Source organism: Centruroides vittatus, unplaced genomic scaffold (assembly GCF_030686945.1).
Source record: "Centruroides vittatus isolate TY-2023 unplaced genomic scaffold, ASM3068694v2 scaffold_1444, whole genome shotgun sequence".
In the NCBI taxonomy this organism is placed as follows: domain Eukaryota; kingdom Metazoa; phylum Arthropoda; class Arachnida; order Scorpiones; family Buthidae; genus Centruroides; species Centruroides vittatus.
This window is the reverse complement of record NW_027122679.1, coordinates 70,276-85,403: the sequence shown is the minus strand read 5'-3', so window position 1 is coordinate 85,403 and position 15,128 is coordinate 70,276. Positions and strand designations below refer to the sequence as shown.

The 15,128-nt window shown below is 33.5% G+C and overlaps 1 protein-coding gene across 2 annotated transcripts in view; it reads left to right on the top strand.

The window, feature by feature from the left end:
* LOC136987026 (patched domain-containing protein 3-like) overlaps positions 1-15,128 on the top strand; it is a 223,403-nt gene that overhangs the window by 187,866 nt on the left and 20,409 nt on the right. The window lies entirely within an intron of this gene.

The following is a 15,128-nucleotide window of genomic DNA, read 5'->3' as shown; positions in this document are numbered from 1 at the left end:
TGATTGTCCTAAAGCAAAGTATTTTGTACATAGTGTATGTTTATTTTATGTCAAAATAAACGGTTTTTACTTGTCGTCTTTGTCTCTTCCGACACCATGCACGTACGAATGAACCGTAGACCATCACTGACGCGCAATTAACTGATATTGCCCTTGGAAGTTGGCTTCTTACAGAAACACAGCTTCCCTATCATCAAATGTCACGGCACGCCACTGGTAAACACCTGGCTAGTTTTCTATAAAAGAAAGAGCTGTCTGACATTGGACCAGATTCCAGGGCTGTGGAGTCGGAGTCGTGGAGTTTTGGTATTTTAGTCGGTTCCTTTTTATTTTCCCAACTTGTCATGTATGTAAAACGGAATATTATTGTAATCGTGCACATTTGACCTTCCGAGTTTTTTGCAAATCTACACGTTTGGAGACCTCCTGAACTAAAAAAAATGTCAAATAAAGAGAGGAAATTCGTGTATGTGTATTGGCGTCTAATTTGTTTAATTTCTTTATTGTCTGTTCTGAAATATTAAACAATATCTCAGAATGTGTACAGTTTAAGAAACGAAATTTGGCACGCTAGCTTCTGTATAAAGGGGTGGAGACATGGAAGGAGTCATGTGTCATATCTCCAGTGTGGTTGGATTTAATGAATATTTTACTCGTTATTAAGGTTCATAAATTTTATAAAACTCGTCTCTACCTCAAAATTAAGCTTTTTGTCATTTTATAACAGTACAGTTAAACCCGATTAAGATGTTCTTGCTCGAGATTTTTTTCTTGTAAATCGTTCAAATTCTACAGTATCACCGGTTTGCCCATAAGCATTGGCGTCGAAAGATGTCGCCGGCCCAGGGGAAAAATTTACATGGGCCACGGGAACGATTTAAAAAAGGAAATCCCGAACCCAGGAAATTTTCCCCATCGTCCCACTTTCTCGTCGGTTCTTCATAAGAAGCTTGTTAAAAATTCCCGCATAAGATGTTACAAAGTTAAATTCCATAAACCAACTTTTACCCGCTTGAAACGATCACGTCGGTGACCAATAGTGTTTTCCACAGAAATCGTGTAGTCTTGATAGAAGAGCCAGCTGCCCTTCTATTGAGATTACAGAATTTTAAACAGGGTGAACAAAATCATGGCCCACACACACATTCTAACATCCATACATACAGAAAAGAAAACCCAAATCTTTTTGCATATGTCGACATTTCCAAAGTCTTTCTTAAGTTTTTAAATGTAAAAATTTGGGGGCGGGTTTGACCGATCGCTATACTTTCCCTCTGTTACATATAATAGCCGGGAAAGTAAAAACTATCAAATACATTTAAATACTGACTATGACATTACTTAGAGGAGTCTATTAGCTTTCGAATAAAAACGTTTCTACGTTCTATCTTCATTAGAACTGTATTTACCGAAGCTTTTATTTTGAGGTTAGTGATGACTTCAGAAATCCCGGGTCTACTTTGCTAACAAGTTTGCCTCTGGTCGAAGTCGGACTCGGAAGATTTCTACACGACTCCACAGCTCTGTGTGATACTTCCATGTAAGCAAAACATGAGAATAAAGGAGGTGGTACAAGTTACGTGGCTTTCTTTGCACATTCGTTAGGCAACGGAAAGAAATGCAAACAATTTAACTTAGTACAATGTGGAACTCTTTAAGTCCTGCACACTTTGACTATTTAAGCCTGTTGGCACATTATCGACTCTATCTACAGTCAATAAACGAAATTATTCTCCGTCGATATTATTTTGTGCAATTCTCGACCTATGTCTAAATAAATTCTGAAATTTTTCTTCCGACAAAAGACAAAAAAAAAAAAAAAAAAAAACTCGAAGCTGGGAGAAAACAACGCTTTTATTTTCTTCTTCTCGTTACACCCACCAAACCAATTAACCAGCGTTTGGCCGATAAAAGACGTCTCTTATTGTGACGTATTGTTTAGGACGACGTAAACACGAGAAAGAAAAATTACTCGTTGGGATAATTGCGGCGAAATCAGACGAAGACATTCGGAAAACGATGGACAAAGTTTGAAAAAGTCTTTTATGGAAAACGCAAAGTGAATATCGAGAGAAATAAATGAAAACGTTGGCTTTAAACACCAGGAAAGATTCTTTAGCCACAGAAATTGAATTTGCAAATTTCCATTTTTTTCACAATCGCGTCAAATGAAAATTTTTTCCCTTTTGATTATTGAAAAATGTTTTTTAAAAATCTTTGCAATTTTCGGACTCGCGAAAATACTCGTAATTAAGTTATTTTGAAGTTTTTCCCGTCAGAGAATTGACTTTTTTCAAGGAAAAATAATTTCTTTGTCTTCACTTCACATACTCTTTGGCAGAAGAACGAGGGAAATACTCCGATGTAAAAACGAAAACAAATTTAGATTATAAAATAATTGAAATCGACTAAAATAAAATCTTTGTTGAGTTTAAAAGTCCTTTTTTCGCTCTCAGTTTGCTAATATCGTCAAAAGAGTTAATGAATACTGTGAGAACCGGGGGGGGGGGTAAAAGCTGCGTGCTTTGACCCCACTTATCGGCACAGATCGGAGAGATCTGTCACTAGGTCAGTGGATGGCTGTAGGAGGGTGAAGTGAGTGGGAGGGGGTGAGCAAGTGACCGATTGTCCGGAATAACAGGAGGCAGGTTTTAACATAAACAAACACGTCTATTTATTGAGACGCAAATATATATTATATACAAACCAAAAGATACAGAAACGTAGCAATAAACATTAGTCTAGCGGATTATGATCTAAGCGATAATCGGAAAATCTTCCAATTCTAGGACACGACTAAATAGACCTATTTTATTGGTCGGCGCGGGTCGTTCAAATCTTACAATAAGGCGCGGATTCTACTATCTACCTTAACTACAGGAGAGAGAGTTTACAAGCACGTAATACCTCTGAATAAAAGACTCACTGTTCATAGATCTCCCGAGTCCAAAAATATAAAAATCTAAGAGGATTGTTTTTTGACGATGGCCATACATTCCCTTTGTTATATATAACAGTGGGAAAGTATTAATTGAGCTAAAGCTTAATGTTTTTTACCTTTTTTACTGTATTTGTGATATCAAATATTCGTTTCTTTCTGTAATCTAACGATTAACGATTAATTGTAAGTTTAATTATTTATTCATTTCAAAAATTGCAAACTGTTAGTTCACTGTAGGCTTGTGTAACACAAGCCTACAGTGACGGTGACGAACACTCGCTGTCTAAATTTGTTTTTTTTTTTTTTCAGCTTGATTGCAGCCGCAATCTGGAACAATTTCAGGTTTTTCACTTGTGCTCAACTGCTTAGTCTCTTATCGACTATCGAACTTTTAGAATATTTCTTTATAATTTTTAGTTTATAGAACGAATGTTTGTAAAATCCGCAGTGTAAAGTATTGAGAGATATAAAAGGAAAGCTGTGTAATTACAGCATCATTGCGCTTCCATCTGAAAGGTAAATGAAAGCACAATACTAAGGTATAATGAGATTAATGGCAACTTCATTAATTAATAATGAAGTTGCCATTCAGAGAACGTAGACTTTATTTTCGAATTTTGTCGTGACGTATTACGTCAGGCGGTGGCCATTGGTATTTATCAGGATCTTTCACAGAGAGGGCCACTTTTTTTCGAAAGTATCAAAACACTTGTCAGAAAACTGCCTACAATTTTGTGAACATTTAAAAAATGTGTAGAATTTAAACAAGATCTACCGACAGATACCATTGGAAACTTCCTACGGCCGGACAGGGAACACGAAAACACACGAACCTATTCCGAACACCTGAAAAATACGGAATTTCAAATACAATCCCGAGACGTGGAATGATGAAAAATCACGATAAAAAACAAGTAATGGTATCCAAAGTACGCGATTTAATTTTTGTATCGGTTGAGGATATTTTAAAAACGTTTCGGATTCTCTTTCACACGATAATGTGGCGACCACTACGTTGTGACTGGAACAGGAAGCGACAATAGCACAATTCGTATCTTCTGTGGAGACTGGGAAAACGGGACACGAGAAACAAATGCCCGTCGAAATGAGTTTCATTAAATCTTACAAGGTGTAAATTCTCTAGCCAAAATAAGGTAATTTAAACGCTGTATTTTTATCAGCATAGACACTGGATTGAGAGACTGAAAATATCTTATCCTGTAAAGTCACATATTTTCCTACGTTATTTACGACACGGCAATAAATTGGAAAAAATTGGACAACGTTTAATTTTTATTTTTGACGAATAAAAAATTTTTCGTCCTTATATAATGGGACTTACGAGTAAAAACTTTGGCATCTTTCCCGACTCCGTAATTATTAAGGTTAATGTCCTAGATATTATCGATGTATTATAATTTGTTGCTGAATATTCTTGGATAATGAATTCACGTTACAAAAATTCATAAGTTTAATTAGAGTTTTTACGTGAAAGAATTCTGTAAATTATAATTTGACTTAAATTGTTTTCTTACTCGGAATATTTTGACAGAATTATCAAAAATTTTCAAGCATAAAGCGACTTAAAAACAATCACTTCTTTCGTAATGAATGTCAATTATCAGACCTTGAACAATGGTCGAATGACGTTTCTTAAATGCAATTTTCCTAGCTCGAACCTCTGCTGGTTCCGTCTTTAGACAGATTCTATTGTCGCGTATCCAATTACATTTCGATTAAAACTCAATCTTTTGTTTAAGAAATTAAAAGGCTGTAGAATTAAAAGGCTGCATTTTAAAGGTTGATAAGTGTCGAGACGGAGTTATTTACTTATTTCGTATATTTTAAAAAACTTCGATAATATCTACAAGTTAACATGTGTTACTATACAAGGTCGACGGACAGAAATTTAGCGAAATACGTATAAGTGGCTCAATCTTTTGTTTAAGAAATTAAAAGGCTGTAGAATTAAAAGACTGCATTTTAATTCTAATTCCAAACGTTTTCGGTCTTTTTAAAAGGCTTTCTTCAGGAATACCAATCGAAATGATTGCGCAGGCTCTTATATAAATATCTATAAACGGTGATGGTACTTGTACCAATATACATAATAAATATAATATATGAATAAATAATTAGCCGCTCATCTCTTAATTATTATTCAAAATTAGGCTTGCTCTCCACGCGGCTGATATTTTACTGGACTTTCTAAAATTTATTGCGAGTCTTTCTTGGTACGTCTTATATATCTGCCATGCCTGCGTATATTTCAAGTGCCTCTTGTCCTGGATCTTTTGTATTATTTTAGCCCTTTGCCAATCCACAGTGACTTCTGCCGGGTCTGCAATAGCATACGTTGCTAGGGCCGTGACAGGTTGCTCATTACGCACGTTCCTTTCATGCTCTTTCAGTCTTTCTTTTAACGATCTTCCTGTTGCCCCAATGTAGTATAGCTCTGTATGTCTCCTTTCATCTTGTACCGGAATCCTATATACACTTGGAATCGAGCTCTGGTCTAATTCTTCCTTGTCATTGCGTACTATTTGGTAAACTGTGGGATTCCTTTTACAAATTATTTTCTTGTTTGTTGCTGTTCCTATTTCGTTGTAAATATTGCTTAAAGGAGCCATGTAGTCCATAACCGTGTATTCTTTCATTTTTTTCCCCGCTCATTCTTATGTATATCGTCTATCCTTGTTTGTTAATGATGGCTCTTATCGTATTCTGGTAGATACCGCACTGCCCGGCTAGCTCTTTTACGTACTCTAATTCCGTCTTGTGGTTTGCTGCAGTGTGTGTAGGCTCTCTTTATTAATGCCCGGAACGCTGCTATTTTATAAGGTGCTGGGTCGTGTGAGTTCCATGGTATAAACAACGGGTTAGGGCTGTTTCACACTGTCACCGACTGGTCCGACCGGTCCGACCCGCCCGAGCCTATAATCGGGCCGACTAGTAGTAAAAGAATTCACACTGAGTACGATTATGTCGGTGGCCGACTCGTAAGGACCAATCGGAACGCGTCTTACAGATCAGAACACTAGCCAATCGTGGTAAGTTTTTCAATTTAAACAGAAAACATGGCCGTCTTTATAAGGTTGTCGTGTGTTCGCGGGCTAACGACACCATTTTAGCATTTTTAATGTCGCTTTCTCTTGTAAATGAAATGTATTATGGTGAATTAAAGTAATTCGTTTTGTTAATATCGATGAGTGCCTGCGTATTTCTTAATAAAGTTGTTCTTAAACGAAGCAAATAGACAGAAATAAAAAATCGTTCGTAACTTTTAAACGGTTGATCGTAAGTAATATTTTTTTAATACCAATCGATTCAGCGTATCAAATTACATTTAGATATGTCTACGTCTATTCGTTAATATGAAGTTTAAGACTATTTTTTTTAGCTGGATACCTTTCGCTTTACTCTAACCAATTATTTTTTTCAATGTCGCCTTTATAATCGGCTCGCCGAATATCATAAAGCCATGGATATTTTCTAACTTCGTTTATTAAAGCTTCCGAGAAACTTTACCTTCCGCCATTTTCTAACTTCGGATAAATCTAAACTCTGATTGGTTATAGCTTCGAAGCTCTCATTGGCTGTAGCTCACCGACTGCTCCGACGCGACTACAAATATTTAACTTTTTAAATCTGTCCGACTGGAATGACCAGTTTGTCCACCGACTGCTGTTGCCATGGCAATACGACTAGGAGTCGGAACGCTGCTATTTTATAAGGTGCTGGGTCGTGTGAGTTCCATGGTATAAACAACGGGTTATATGTGGTCTTTCTGTACACTTTTGCTACGAATTCTCCTCCTTTCTCTATTTCTATTTCTATGTCTAGAAAGTGCACACTTTCGGCCTAGAACTAAAACTAGAGCAAGAAAACGACAAATTATAATTAAAATTGATAAAAATTAAATTGTTAAGTATTATTTAAATTTTAAAATGTGCATTAAGCCGTCGCCTGTTGGATAAGAGTGGAGACAAGTTTTACCAAATATTTCTAATAATGTGAACACGTTTAATCGTGTAAAAAACCGTGCAAAACTCATCGAAGTTTGTTCACTCCCTGTCAGAGAATTCGTAGGATTGACCGGAAATCAGGACATTCAATCCTGTAATAATTAAATTACACTCTTCCGACGTAACACAAAATTGGAAAAATTAATTCAACGTTTTTCGTTCTTTTCTAGAAAACTCATTGGGTCTAATGAGTGACGTTGGAAATTACGTCGAAGAAGAAACCGGAATCGGCCCCAGTAAATCTCCAGAAACACTGGCGCAAAGTTACGCAAAATAACCGGCGTAACAGCGTGAGTCGCGTAACTTTTGCAGCTGTTATGAGATTTTATGAAAAAATTAACTGTTTATATATTATTAATTATTACAAAGTGGCAAAAGTTTAATTTTAAAAGTAGAAACGAGTAAAAAAAAAAAAAAAAAATTAAATGCTATAAAGAGTAAACTCTACATCACGTCCGACTCCTCTCGAGATGTAATACTTGATCTTCCTTAATCTTAAAAGTAAATCTTTCGAAGTTCAAGTTTAACACAAAAGGTCAAATTCACAAGTTTAACATCAATTTATGAAGGTGGTAGAATTTTAAACTATATTAATGAGTTTATAAAATATAAAACTCTGATGAACCATGTTATTCCACAAATTTTGCTTTATAGATTTTATCAGCTTCATTCTATAACTATTGTAGTAAAAACCTGTCGATATCCTTTGAATTTAAGTATAAATAGAGATGTAACTTTTTGTTACAATCAACAAAACTTTAATCTTATATTATTTTAAATTGTTGTGTTTTAAAAATTATTATTATTATTATTATTGCAAATCAGCACAATTTAGTTTTATAATTAAACTAAATATATTAAATTTTGCTTTATTGTTAAAATAAAATTAATTTAATTAAGATTTATGATTAGTATAGCTAAAGAATTTCGGTGTTATATTATTTGAAGTTGTCATGATTTACTCTGACATTGGGATAAATTTGATAGCTAAACACAATATATTAAACTTATTATTAAAATAAAATTTATTTACAAACTGTTCTAATAATTTATAATTCCTTTTTTTTATCTGTAGAAAAAAAAATGGCTGAAGGATTCAGCGAAAAAATGCGTCGCCGACTCTACGAAGAATATGGAATAGGAACTGATGGCTCCGATAACCCAGCTTTATCAGACAACGTAATACTCTCGATTTCTTGGATAGAGTCTGATGATGGCTTATTACAAAGAAAATGGACTTATAGTCCAAGAAGAGGACAGAGACTTATGTCAAGCAAGCAATTGACAAATGTTTCTGCATCAACACGTAGTCGAACTCATTTTAATAAATTTTGATGATATTAATAATCTGTAAGTAGCAAATTAATACCATCTTATGAATAAAATGAAACTACTATCCAATGACTATGGTCAAAGATTCATTTTCTGGAGTTTATCAGTTAAATTAATATTATTTCAAAGAAATAAATGAATTTTAATATAAACCATATAGTAATTCAGATTATAATGAGTTGATTTGATCACACAGTATAAATTCGATTTGAAGATTTAATATTTATTATTGTTATTATGTTTCTATTAAGTGAGATATACTCGGTTAACACCGGTGGCTGTGTACCATGCCGGACCAAAGTCAAGGCATAGTAACCAAAACAGAAATTAAAGAAGTGTATCAGTGTGTGTGTCTTATTCAGGAATTTCCTCACAATATGACATGTATTCAATATAGTGGCCTTCTGTAGTGTGATGGATGTGTTTCTATTCAATTGTAACTAACGTGCCCAGGATTTTGTGTAGTGTGTGTAGAGGAGAAAACAACGGGTACAATAAGCACCCTATCCATCCTCCACAGATGCCTTATTTCCTGGGCGAGTTCTGTGTACTTGCTAATGTTTTCAGTGCATGCGTTTTGTATATTGTGAGTGTTTGGAATGGATATGTCTATAATGTATGTGATTTTATTGTGTTTGTCAATGAGTGTGATGTCTGTCTGTTGTGGTAAATTGTTTTATCTGTGATTATGGCTCTGTCGTAGTATATTTCGTGCGTGTTGTTTTCCAATACTGTCTGCGGAATGTATTTGTAGTATGGTTCGTGGATGTCTACTAATTTGTGTTTCTTTGCAGACTCTTGGTGTATTATATTTGCTACTTGATTATGTCTATGTAAATAATCTGTAATAATAATCAAAAAATTATCCCACTCCAACTTTTTGCATTTTTGGACTCGGGCACCTCGAAATGTCGAGATATGCAAAACATTCGTTTTTTTCCCTGTATGTACGAATGTTAGACTTTATGGGAGGCACGATTTTGAGTCGGATGGTTTAACACAAAAGTTATTAAGCTTGAAAATGGTTGAACTAAATCGGTTGGTACACATTCTAACATCCGTTTGCACTTCTCCACGTTTCGAAGCTTCTCGAGTCCAAAAGAGTAAAAATCTGAGAAAGTCATTTTTTGACTGATCGTCATTCTTTTCCTTTGTTATAGGCCTAAACTGTACAACAGCCGGGAAAGTAATAATGACGACGATTCTGATTATTTTTTAAAAAAATACAAAATAAAACGATTTTAAAAAATTAATTAAACATTAAAATTTGAAACATCTACTGAATATATAAGTTCACATTTATTGACTCGTTTGATGATGGCATTAGTATTTAGTAAGTATATATGAATAAAAATAGTAAATACATTTTATACAAACAAGTTCGTTGAATAAAAATGTTCTACAATACATAATATACGAGTATATGGGGTAATATATAAGTATACAGACATAAAACTAAGTGAAAAATGAGAAATATAACATTTAGACAGGTAAAAAAGAGATTGCTTATTTTGCCACGTTGATTAATTTATTATTTTTCATCTCTGTTATAAACTGAATTACTCCTTAGAAAAAATCACTTCTATTAAGTCAGCATTCGCTGAAGCTCTTAAATCGTATTTAATAATTTTAAGAGTGGAAAATAAACACTCTACTAAAACTTGTGACAATGCTGTGACAATCAATGTTATATTTTAGACCAGGGGTGGCCAACTTTTGTGTACTTGAGATCTACTTTTTATCTTAAAAATATATCGCGATCGACTTGTTGTCATAGGCATAGTCTAAATGGGGAGGGGGAGGTGTGAAATACATACTATGTTTATACACTGTGTTTCAGTACAAGGTGCACTCTTTTGCTAATCTATCAATAGTTCGCGGGAGTGCACTTCGTACTAAAACACCCTGTATATCTACCTACGTAAAAACAACATAATTATTTAACGGGCCGAAAAATCTCACATCCAGGGGAATTAAAACATCAATTATTAACAATATTTATTACTTTAAAATAGCTACAGATAAAGACAGATTTAGAATTTATTTTATTATCTTAACATTAATGGGAGGACTGAGTTTGCACGTCTCTAATCAAGTAGTCATAATTAGGTGTATACCCTGACAAAGATAATAATAATGAGTCTTCAACACGGGAATCAGTCAGGACAGAACGTTGTTTAGTCTTCGTTAACTTTAAGTATGAAAATGCCGATTCACACAGGTATGTAGATCCGAAACAAGAATAAATACAGTCAAACCTGTTTTTATGCGGGGGGATAGGGACCGCATTAAAAAAACGCATAAAAAAAATCGCACGAAACTTCACGAGTGGCTATAAAAAATAGTTTTCGCAACACAATTAAAAAATTATTTTTTTATGCGGTGAATAGGGACCGCATAAAAAAAGTCTCACATAGAAAATAACTCAAAACCGTACGAAATAGAATTTATTGACAACAGATGTCAGCACTTGACTGCATCGTCTGGTCTATCGTCTGTTTTACATATTTTTGTCCAGGTGGTGTTTTGTTGACTTAAAAAGTAAATAATTTCATTTTTCTCATATTCATGCAATAATATTACTATAATAAGTGCATTTATGCTATAATAAGTTTATTTAGCTATAATAAGTCAACGTGAGACATGACGAATCGCACGAGACTATTCGCCAACTATACCGCACAAATAAAACATCGCACAAATAAAACATCGCACAAAAAAAACCGCACAAATTAAAAATTCGCACAAATAAAAATCGCACATAAAAATCGCGCATAAAAACAGGTTTGACTGTATATTCGCTACATTTGGTGATACTGGGCTGTCTTTCTCGGTTGACGCATTTCCAAAAATCTTCAAATTTTCTGGCTTGTAAGATTAAATCAGTTTGTAACATTATAATTTCATTTTCTAATGCCTTTTGCTCATACGAAATATGTCTGAAATTTTTTGGCTAATACGTTTCACACAAATCTTTCTTAAAAGGAAAAGATATAAATTCCACAATTTCCTTTTTTCAAGAAAAGAAGCTACCGTATGACAGTACAAATATTCAAGCTAAATGGCTTTGTTTATCTGAGTCGAGTCATAACTGTATGCATACTGTTGCGTTCGATTACAAGTGTAACACATTAAGTGAAGACATAGCGAGCGATCGACCAAAACTGGGTTCGCGATCGAACGGTCGATCGCGATCGACTTGTTGGCCACCCCTGTTTTAGACAATGTCTGGATAGTGCAGTATTGCCGTTTTAACATCCAAACTTGAAGAGTGGTCAATGTGATTTATTTTTTCCAGTGAATAATAAATATCATCAAATTTTGTAAGATTTTCTTTTCTGTCTGTACTCATATTAGAACTCAAGCTTAATTTTGAGGATAGAGACGAGTTTTATAAAAATTAAAAAGAAAAAAAAACTAAACAGATGAGCCAGATGTTGCTCACGTAAAAAGTAACGATAACGAAGATTAAGATATTTATATTATAGCCGATTTTACTCGTTTTCACTGGGTGCAAGAATTAGGTCCTCTCTCTTCCGAGACTAATTAGAGAATTTTTAGATGGGTCTAAAAGTATGTTCGATTTTTCACAAAAACTCAAAATACCGCATTTAAAATAGTACGGTAGAAACGGAGTTTTTCAGGGTAATCCTTAACCCAATCCTTCTACCCCCCCGCGTGAGGAATTTCGAAAAATTCCCTTCTTAGTGTACATACATTCTTATGATGTATCCCAACTGTGTAACAAATTTCAACTTCTAACCGTTTGAACTCTGAGCTTATCATTATTATTATTACAGTATTATTATTATTATTTTTAACACATCTCGATTATATTATAAGATTGTGAATGCTAATAACGAGTAAAATATTCATTAAGTCCGACCACACTGGAGATATGACGCACGACCCCTTCTATGTCTCTACCCTGTCGACCTTTAATAAACGACCAAAATTTAATAGCATTAATGCCCTTTATACACACGCTGCTGTGCCAAATTTTGTTTCTCAAACTTTACTCATTCTGAGATATTGTTTAATAGTTCAGAACAGAATAAAGAAATTTAACAAATTAAACGCCAACATACGCGCGTGGACGCGCGAATTTTTCCCTTTATTTGACATTTTTTGGGTTCGAGAGATCTCCAAACGTATAGATTTAGAAGAAACTCGGAGAGTCAAATGTGACACGATTCAAATACTTTTTCGTTTTTTATATACATAACAAGTTGGAAAAGTAAAAAGGAGTCGGAGTCGGGGTGATTTTTGACGACTCCGACTCCGACTCCACAGCCCTAATTATGAGAAAAACGATAAGAAGTTTTGTTAAAAAAAGAGCTCTTTTCGAACACATTTTTTTAAAAATGTAGTTGGCCAGCGCTGTTTTTAAAGCTTTTTATGAACTTACTCTGTCTGTCTGTCCAGGTAAAAAGTTGCAATTCATCTACTTTCGAATTTAGTATCTAGTTGAAACCTTCCACGCATTTTCGATAATTAGGAAAATATTAACGAATAATTAAAATTTGTAATTGAAATCTGATAACAGATGGCGCTACAACTTTTTACTATGTTTTGTCCTCCTACACGTGCAAAAGTAAAGACAAAAAAATGTGCTCCATCAGATAGATATGCGAGACAACTAAAGAAACAAACACTAAAACAACGTAAATCACGTTTGGAAAACGATAGGCTATGTAAGTCACAGGCACTAATAGCATTGAGCATCTTTAAGAAAATATAAAAAAATAATAGTTATTAGTTTTCGCTACTGTTATTAACTACCTTATCGTCAATTTTGCAGGCAATAGAAGCTCTCATGTTCGAGGTAGAATTCTATACCAAGCGATTGAGAGGACTAATCACTCACTAATCAAATTTAAACGATTTAAAACTTTTTTCAATCGAAACCAATCTCACAGAGAACAATATACATAAAATTAAATGCCAAACTGGAAAGAATTTCGATAGTTCAGTGATACGTACTTATAGTACAACTAAAAAGTAGAAAACAAAAAGCATTTTAAAGTAATGCTTTTTAAGTGTACTAAAAGTAAAAAATAAATATTCTTCAGCTTTCGAGTATTTTTGGTATTATGCGACCTAAAATAAAGAGCCCACGCTTTTATTTTTGATCGCATAATACCAAAGATACTGTGAAAACTGAAGAATGTTTATCTTTTACTTTCTGGTACATTTCTCTGAAGAAAAACACTTTCAAATGTGTTTTAAATATATTTTTTAAGTTTGTTTTTCGGGTGAGGATATTTTTATATGTTGGTAATACTGTATTTGTGCGATTTTTTTAATGCGAATTTTTAATTTGTGCGGTATAGTTGGCGACTAGTCTCGTGCGATTCGTCATGTCTCACGTTGACTTATTATAGCTAAATAAACTTATTATAGCATAAATGCATTTATTATAGTAATATTATTGCATGAATATGCGAAAAATGAAATAATTTACTTTTTAAGTCAACAAAACACCACCTGGACAAAAATATGTAAAACAGACGATAGACCAGACGATGCAGTCAAGTGCTGACATCTGTTGTCAATAAATTCTATTTCGTACGGTTTTGAGTTATTTTCTATGTGAGACTTTTTTTATGCGGTCCCTGTTGACCGCATAAAAAAATATTTTTTTAATTGTGTTGCGAAAACTATTATTTACAGCCATTCGTGAAGTTTCGTGAGATTTTTTTTAATGCGTTTTTTTTTAATGCGGTCCCTATCCCCGAAGAAAAACACTTTCAAATGTGTTTTAAATATATTTTTTAAGTTTGTTTTTCGGGTGAGGATATTTTTATATGTTGGTAATACTGTATTTATGTGAACGAATATTTTATTTTCTGCACCTTCTTTCTTTTATTTTAAGGATGTTTTAATAAATACAGCAAATACTTGAAATACTCCGTAGAAATTGAAACTCGACGGAAAAATGCTCAGATTTTGAAGCAGTACTATTTTCTTATTCCATCCTGCCTAAGACATAACTTGCTTAAGCCGGAAAGTTTAGAGAGTTCTCTACAATTCCGGTTATATTAGTTTTTACTGTCAATATTAAAGTTAAGATTTGCCTATAGTATCATTAATCACGAATTTTCTCGTAAAACTAGTTTTTAGGAAAGCAAAATTTGGACTATTGCCAAAGCGATGTTTATAAATTCGTTGGCTAAATGAATAGAAGTATTTTCTCTTTAAACAGTGGATGAAAGAGCCAAAATCATCTCAACTGTATTTCAGTTTTCAGGCAAGTCGCTTTTTCTATCTTTAGAAATAAATCAAGTAAATGTGTTGTTAATTTTAGGTATAAAGCAAACAGAAATGAATAGATAAGACGAGATAAAGTAAAAGAGTTTTATTTTTCTGTTTATAATAAAAACTTAAATTAGCTTAGCTAAAGTATTTCCCTCATTATTCTGGCAAATAAGTTCTAAGGTAAAATAATGATTGATATTATTTAACTTTAACAAACTTTTCAATAACTAACTAGAGTTTTGATCCAGCATTTAATTTGCTACAATATGTTTCGATCGTAAATTTTAAGTAATTATATTTAATAAATAGCTTAGCTGAAAATCATGTTAAATGACTTTATGGAAAAGAAATGCAATCGATTAATTCTGAAGCTGTATGGTATCCATTGGTGACATTAAAACACTTTGTCCCTAAATGGAAATCAGTTTCGAAATGTATTTCTTATTCTTTTAGTAATGTCTTTATTTTACTATGGTTTTTTCATTTCAGAAAAGACCGTATTTGCAAAATGTCATATTTACTGGTAGTACAATTACGTTAAATTTATTACTAGCAATCGGCCCATACAACTT